Consider the following 7,604-nt stretch of genomic DNA (forward strand, 5'->3'; position numbering starts at 1 on the left):
GATTCCTTCTAGAGAATTTTTAATTTCATGCATCGTGTTGTTCATCATTGTTTGTTTGCTCTTTAGTTCTCCTAGGTCCTTGTTAAACATTACTAGTATTTTCTCCATTCTATTTCCAAGATTTTGGTTCATGTTTACTATCATTACTCTGAATTCTTTTTCAGGTAGACTGCTGATTTCCTCTTCATTTGTTTGGTCTGGTGGGTTTTTACCTTGCTCCTTCTTCTGCTGTGTGTTTCTCTGTCTTCTTATTTTGCTTAACTTACTGTGTTTAGGGTCTCCCTTTTGCAGGCTGCAGGTTCGTAGTTCCCATTGTTTTTGGTGTCTGCCCCCAGTGGCTAAGGTTGGTTCAGTGTGTTGTGTAGGCTTCCTGGTGGAGGGGACTGGTTCCTGTGTTCTGGTGGATGAGGCTGGATCTTGTCTTTCTGGCAGGCAGGACCACGTCCATTGGTGTGTTTTGGGGTGTCTGTGACCTTATTATGATTTTAGGCAGCCTCTCTGCTAATGGGTGGTGTTGTGTTCCTGTCTTGCTAGTTGTTTGGCATAGGGTGTCCAGCACTGTAGCTTGCTGGTCGTTGAGTGCAGCTGGGTCTTAGCATTGAGATGGAGATCTCTGGGAGAGCTTTCACTGTTTGATATTACGTGCAGCTGGGAGGTGTCTCGTGGACCAATATCGTGAACTCGGCTTTCCCACCTCAGAGGCACAGGCCTGACACCCAGCTGGAGCACCAATACCCTGTCAGCCACACGGCCAGGTACGTGGGGAGTTTCTTGCCTTTTGGGAAGTCTGAGGTCTTCTGCCAGCTTTCAGTAGGTGTTCTGTAGGAGTTGTTCCACATGTAGATGTATTTTGATGTATTTGTGGGGAGGAAGGTGATCGCCACGTCTTACTCCTCTGCCATCTTGAGGGTCTCCCAAAAAGCCCAATTTTTAAAAATAGGCAAAAGACTTGAACAGTTACTTCAGAAAAGAAGAGTAGTTTGCTAATAAACTCCTGGAAAAGTGCTCAATATCTTCAGTCAATGGAGAAATGCAAATTAAAACCACCAATGATATATCATTTCACAGAAATGTCAAAATTAATGAGTAAAATAAAAAAGACTATACCAAATGTTGACAAGGATGTAACTCAACTGGAACACTCATGCATTGCTGCTGGGAGTATAAAATGTACAGCCACTTTGAAGATCTGTCCAGCAGTTGGTTATATAATTAAATTTGCATCTTACCCTATGACGAAACAATTCCACTCAGGCACTTATCCAAGAGAAATTAAAACATGTTCACAAAAAGATTAAAAGAAGAGTGTTAGCAGCCCGGTTCATAATAGCCCCAAATGGGAAACAACCTAAATGTCCATAAACAGTAAAACGACTAAACAAATTATAGCATATTCCTACAAAAGAAGCAGCTTTTATACTTTTTAGACAATAAATGTGTGAGGAATCAACGGGACAAACTTAGGCTTTGGGTGCTTAATTAGTGAAGAATCTAAACAGATTTGGGGCTTGGGTAGTGAATTAAAGAAGTAACAAGGTTTGTTTATACAGGATTCTCAGGCTGAATTCCCTATCTCTGGCGATAAGTGTGTCCTTTTACCTCCAGACGTGGGGAGGGCACCTTTCACATGGGAGATTTATTTCCTGCCTTCCGGGAGACAGGAGGGTTGACGTGTCCCTCTTGTGTTAGCCGTTTCTTAAATAACTGTAATTCAAAATAATGTGCCACTGTGGAATATTTGTGGGCAGCCTGCCCTGGACTCCAACAGTTTATACTTTTGCTGGAAGCCTGACAAATCTTAGCTCACATTATGATTACCACCCTTCCTTTTCTCTCTTCCCTGAACCCCTTCCTTCTCCTTCTCCTTTCCCTTTCCAGTGTGTATATGTTATCTCTCCTTATCCAGTATTGTTTACTTTTTAGAATTTTTAGCATTCATACAGTTGTTGAAAAACTTTGTCATCCCACATCAGTTTACCAAGTGTATTAGTTTCCTAGGGCTGCCTTAACAAATTTCCACAAACTTAGTGGCTTAAAACAAGAGAAAATTATCCTCTCACAGTTTTAGATGCCAGAGGTCTGAAATTAAGGTGTCAGCAGGGCCACACTCCCTCCAGAGGCTCTGGGGGACAATGCATTGCTTGGCTCTTCTGTCCTTTGCTGGCTCTGAGCATTCCTTGGCTTGTGGCCACATCACTCCTGTCTCTGCCCCCATGGTCAGATTGCCTCTTCCTCTTCTCTCTCTGTGTCTCTCCTCTATGTGACTTTCATAAGGATGCTTGTCTTTGGATTTAGAGCCCACTCAAATAATCCAGGGTGATCTCTTTATCTCAAAATCCTTAACTTAATGACATCAACAAAGATCTTTTTCCCAAATGAGTTCACATTCATAGGTTCAGAGAATTAGGAAGTGGACAAAGCTTTTCGGGGCCACTGTTCAATCCATTACACCAAGAAAGAGTATTAGTCCCTTTTGAAAGTGTCAGGCTTCTTGCAACAAAATGAAAAGTTGTGGTTTATTTAGCTTAACTTCCCATAAGTTCAAAATAATTTAGTACTAAGTATGGAAAAATTGAAAATAAGAGCAATCTACTGCCCTGATGTTCAGGGATTCCATAAATCATTCTTTGGCCAACTGCAGTTCGATTCCTAGAGCACAAAATATCTTCATTTTTAGTATGCATTCTTTGTTATACATGTCCCAGATAATTGCCATGAACAAGTGACACAGCAGCAGTCATACTAGATTTTTTCTAACAACAACAACAACAATAACAACAAAATTTTAAGTATGTTTTCTGAGGTACAAATCTTGATTAAAAGTAATGAAGTATAAAAAACCCCAGTAGTGGAAATTCTAAAGCCACTAATAACAATTTAAAGATTCGTTAAAATATATTTCTTATACTGTTGTGATAAAGTGAGTTCATTTATTGGGCCACAAAATGGAGGGTGAGCCCACAGCCCAGCCTACATCACAGATCAAAACCTCAGTCATTTACTGGAAATACCCACAAGGAACCCTGACATTCACCAATCACAATCCTCCAACTCAGCTTTAGCTAGCTTACCTTACCCTAATTTCTCCTCAGACTCTTTAGCTGTTGTGATATTGTAATTTATAAGAAATATATATACTTGGTCATTCAGATGACCAAAATATGCTTCTCATTTTACTTGGTCTTCATCCACAGTTGTGGCTTTCAGCTCCCCAAACCTTTGGAATTTCCTTAGCAATAAGAGCAATACTCTTTTGTTATAATATTTGGTCTCGTTCTCAGTTCCTGAAAACCCTTCAGAGCCATAAAGGTGAAATAGGTCTTGTTATTATTCATAACAAGCCCCATTTCACCACTTCTGGGTTATGTTCGTGAGGTGATTTTTGGAAAGCACTTACGAATAGGGGCTGGCTGCCAGGAATAGAGGGGTGGAACTTTCAGTCCCACCTCCTGATTTCTGGGTACGGGAAAGAGGCTAGAGGTTGTATGAATCACCAATGGTCAATGAGTTAATCAATCACGCCTACTAATGAAACCTCCATAAAAACCCAAAAGGAGGAGGTTTAGAGAGCTTCCAGGTTAGGGAACCAGAATGTTTTTCATGTTCTACCCTTACCCAGCCCCAAACTCCATGAGGACAGAAGCCCCTTTGTTTGGGACCTTGCCCTATACGTCTCCTCATTTGGCTGTTGATTCAAATCCTTTAATATCTATTGTAATAAATGGGTAATGTGGGAGTAAATTTCCTGAGGTCTATGAGCTGTTCTACCAAATTAATCAAACCCAAGGAGGAGGTCATGGAAACCCTCTGATTTATAGCCAATGGGCCAGAAGGACAGGTAACAACCTAGGCTTGCCATTGGCATCTAAAATAGAAGGTGGTCTTATGGGACTGAGTTCTTTACCTGTAGAATCTAATGCTATTCCCAGGTTCCAGAATTGAGTTGAACTCTTGGACACCTACTGGTGTCTGAGAATTGCTTGTTGGTGCAGGGAACGCCCACACCTCCACAACTCACATGCACTTTGGAACTGGGTCCAGGAGCACAGAAAAGCTGTCTCTTACCGTCTCCCACCCCACTTCCACCCCAGCCTGCTCACCCTTTCCACCCTCCTGCTCATGCCCTGGGAATGAGTGTTCCCTGAGGTATTTGGGTGAAACCAATCTAGGGAGACTAATCCAGCAGAACTGCCCCACTTGTATCTATATTCTCTACGATAGAGCTAACAATCCTCCTTTGTTTTTAGGTAACATAAACATTGAGTATTTACACAGGCCCGGCTCTCTGTAAATATTTTAGGTACAGAGCCTGACTTAATTCTTCCAGTGGCCCTGCAGAGATCAACAAACCTTCCCTTTTACTAATGAGGGCAGTAAGACTCCAAGACAGCTACTTTCAAGAACACACTGGCGGAGCCAGATGGGAATTCAGTCTGCTTGACTCGAAAGTTTGTGCATGTAAACAATTTACTGTATAATGGTAGCTGTCCAAATTTAAATACACACAATAATTTTTATGATTTTGATAAAAAATGTTAGAGACCCAAGGGCTTCCCCCGGTGGTGCAGTGGTTGAGAGTCTGCCTGCCAGTGCAGGGGACACGGGTTCGTGCCCTGGTCCGGGAAGGTCCCACATGCCGCGGAGCAGCTGGGCCCGTGAGCCATGGCCGCTGAGTCTGCGCGTCCGGAGCCTGTGCTCTGCAGCAGGAGAGGCCACAGCGGTGAGAGACCCGTGTACCACAAAAAAAAAAAAAAAAAAAAAAAATGTTAGAGACCTGCTAACACAGAAACTTTCTTTCTAGCATGTAAATCTTTACGGGAATTGAAGAGCTTTCCATACACCTCAATTAAATTATTTGTGTGACTTGGACAATTTAAAAGTTGCTACTTCAACTTTGGGGATTAAGGGTTTCAAAGGCAATTTTATTCTTATTTCATCTCACAATCCTTTTCCATTCTTTCTCTAGCAAGAATTATGTAGAGACCTGATTAAAGTTTTATCTTAAAGATTGTAAATGTTTTTTTGCACTCTTAAAAGTTTAGAAGGCAATTTCTGTGAAAAATTAAAACTGGAAAACTTTGTATTTTATTAATTGTGAGTTAGCTATGAAATAATGTCTGAAGGGAGAAGAAGTACAATTTTTATATTAGTTCTAAGGACATTTGTGAATTTAGTGTCAATCCTACAGGGTGCCAGTGGGGAAGTTTTCTGCTAAACTCACTGCTTTAACTAGTGATTTTTTAAATCCCACCCCATTAGGATCATAGGCCTTTAGTGTTTTTACATTATTGGCTACCTTATAGTTACCAGTATTGAGAGACTCCTATGAGTCAGACACTGGCCAAATCCTTTACTTACATTATCTCATTTAATCGTCCCCACACTCAGAAGTAACTGTCATGACCATCAGACAGGCTCGAGAAACTGAGACTCATTCATATAGATCACATTGATTATTTGCTGTATTTTACCTTTTCACCTTGCATTTGTGACCTCATTTAATACTCGTAACAGTTCTGTGATGTAAGTATAATTTTACATCTGTCTTACAGGTGAGATAATTGAGGCTTAAAGAGTCTATGTTACTTGCCCACAATCATAAAGCTAGTGAACAGCGAAGCCAAGATTCTTCAGGCCCTTGCTCTTAATCTCTGGCTATACTGTCTCCCGGAAAGGGAGGGAGGGAGGATGACAGCCAATGCCTAATGCAAAGTGTGAATCTTTCACTTAGAGAAGATGAGGTAAGTCATGATAGCTATCTTCAAATTGTTCAGACATTGTCACAGGAAAAGGAAGTTGATCTCTTCAGGGTGGCCCCAAGAGGGCCGAGCTGGTGCCCCTGGGTCCTCACCTCTCTCCCACTGAAGGAAGAATTCTAACAGAACAGCTATCAAGGGGTTGTTTCAGCAAGAAGAGGACTCCTTTTCCCTGGCACTTGGTTCTCCAATTTTGACCTGTTCACTGATCACCCATAGAGCTTGTTTTTACAAAGCAGACACTCAAGAACCCTCTTCCAGGGACTCTCAGTAAGTGTGAAGCAGAGCCCTGGAAGCTGCGTGTGTAAGCAAATGTTCCTGGGTGAACCTGAGGCAGGTGGTCTAGGGCCACACAGGGAAATACCAAATAGGCAACAACTGGCAACCCCAGGGTTAATAAGGGGATTCCTTCATTACAGGGGAGGTTGGACTGGATGGTCCCTCTGTTACCTCCAGAGTCTCTGAAACCAGAACTATAAAATAAACTCTTGACCTGCTAGGAATGTGATGGGATTGACTCTGGAAACTTCTGTGAGCTGACTGTTCCATGTGAAAAAAGAGCTGTATCACCATCTGGTGGACTGCCTGAAAGTCTTCACGTTCAGTCACCTAGAACCTTGGAAGGATTTTCACATTTAATTCTGATACCCTCTGCCTTACAGACCAGGAATCCGACTCAGAAAGACTGGGCAGCACACACGGCCTTGGCCGCACACCCAGCAGTTCCCAGTCTACTGATTCTTATTGGATTCACATCAACACCATGAATGCCTCACACCTGGCAGTATCTCTCCCAACCCACTCAGCTTCCAATGCATGCATCCAATTAGCAAAATCTAAATCACACATGAATCTCTGGCTAAAGTTTAGTTAGGAAAATGGGAGTTTTTCACGTTCAGTATAGTTTTTCACTTTCTAGCCTCTGCCACCCAGGAAGGCATATTAGAAAAAAAAAAATTGGAATAGATGCTGAGCAAACCAATCAGAATCTTGTCACATATATCTATCCCCCCTTGACCATTTTCTCCGAACCCTTCCTCTCTAACCTCTATACTACGTTCTATTCCTGGAAAGAGTTGTCTGTTCCCACTGTCTCTAATTCCTAACCCCCCAACCCCAGTGAGTTATTAGTCGTACTCACAGAGTACGACTGCATCCCTCTCATAATCAGTTCACATCACATGACCTTTTCCGTCTCCTTGCTTTGTCTTTTTCCCCCTCTTCCCCTTCCACTCCTCTTTAGCATTTTCCCAGTTCTGCATTAGCACCTCACTTCTCCCAGTCTAATTATGTAGATAACCCCCCCAAACATAATCCCAGCTATAAAATCTTTCCCAGGTTTCCAACTACATCCTAAAAGTACCCACCTGAATATCACAAGCACCTCAAACTCAACACGTTAAACCAGATACTAAATACTAGTCATCTTACTTCCAAAATCTGTTCTCCCTCCTGCATTCTATGTCTGTGTAAACTGCACAACTATTCACCCACTTACTGAAGCTAGACCCACTTACTGAAGTTGATTTGATTGTCCTCTTTCCCTTTCTATTCCTATATTCAATCTGTCCCTAAGACCATAATTTCAGTGGAATCCTCTTACTGAGTTTAATAGGTGCTCTTTAAAGAAAGAATTCAGGCATGCTCATTCTAGCACTTTATTGGAAATTAGTTATGTACATCAATGAAATCAGATCAACGTAAAAGCATCATTTTCACACAACAATATCCCGATAATCTGTGCTATCTTCTTACATAATTTAACAAATCCCCAGATGCTCCTGATTTCAGCTTGAGTGGTCCAGAAATCTCTCTATACATATAAATATAAATTGTAGCATTTAAAAT

This window comes from Hyperoodon ampullatus (assembly GCF_949752795.1).
Source record: "Hyperoodon ampullatus genome assembly, chromosome: 4".
NCBI classification, from domain to species: domain Eukaryota; kingdom Metazoa; phylum Chordata; class Mammalia; order Artiodactyla; family Ziphiidae; genus Hyperoodon; species Hyperoodon ampullatus.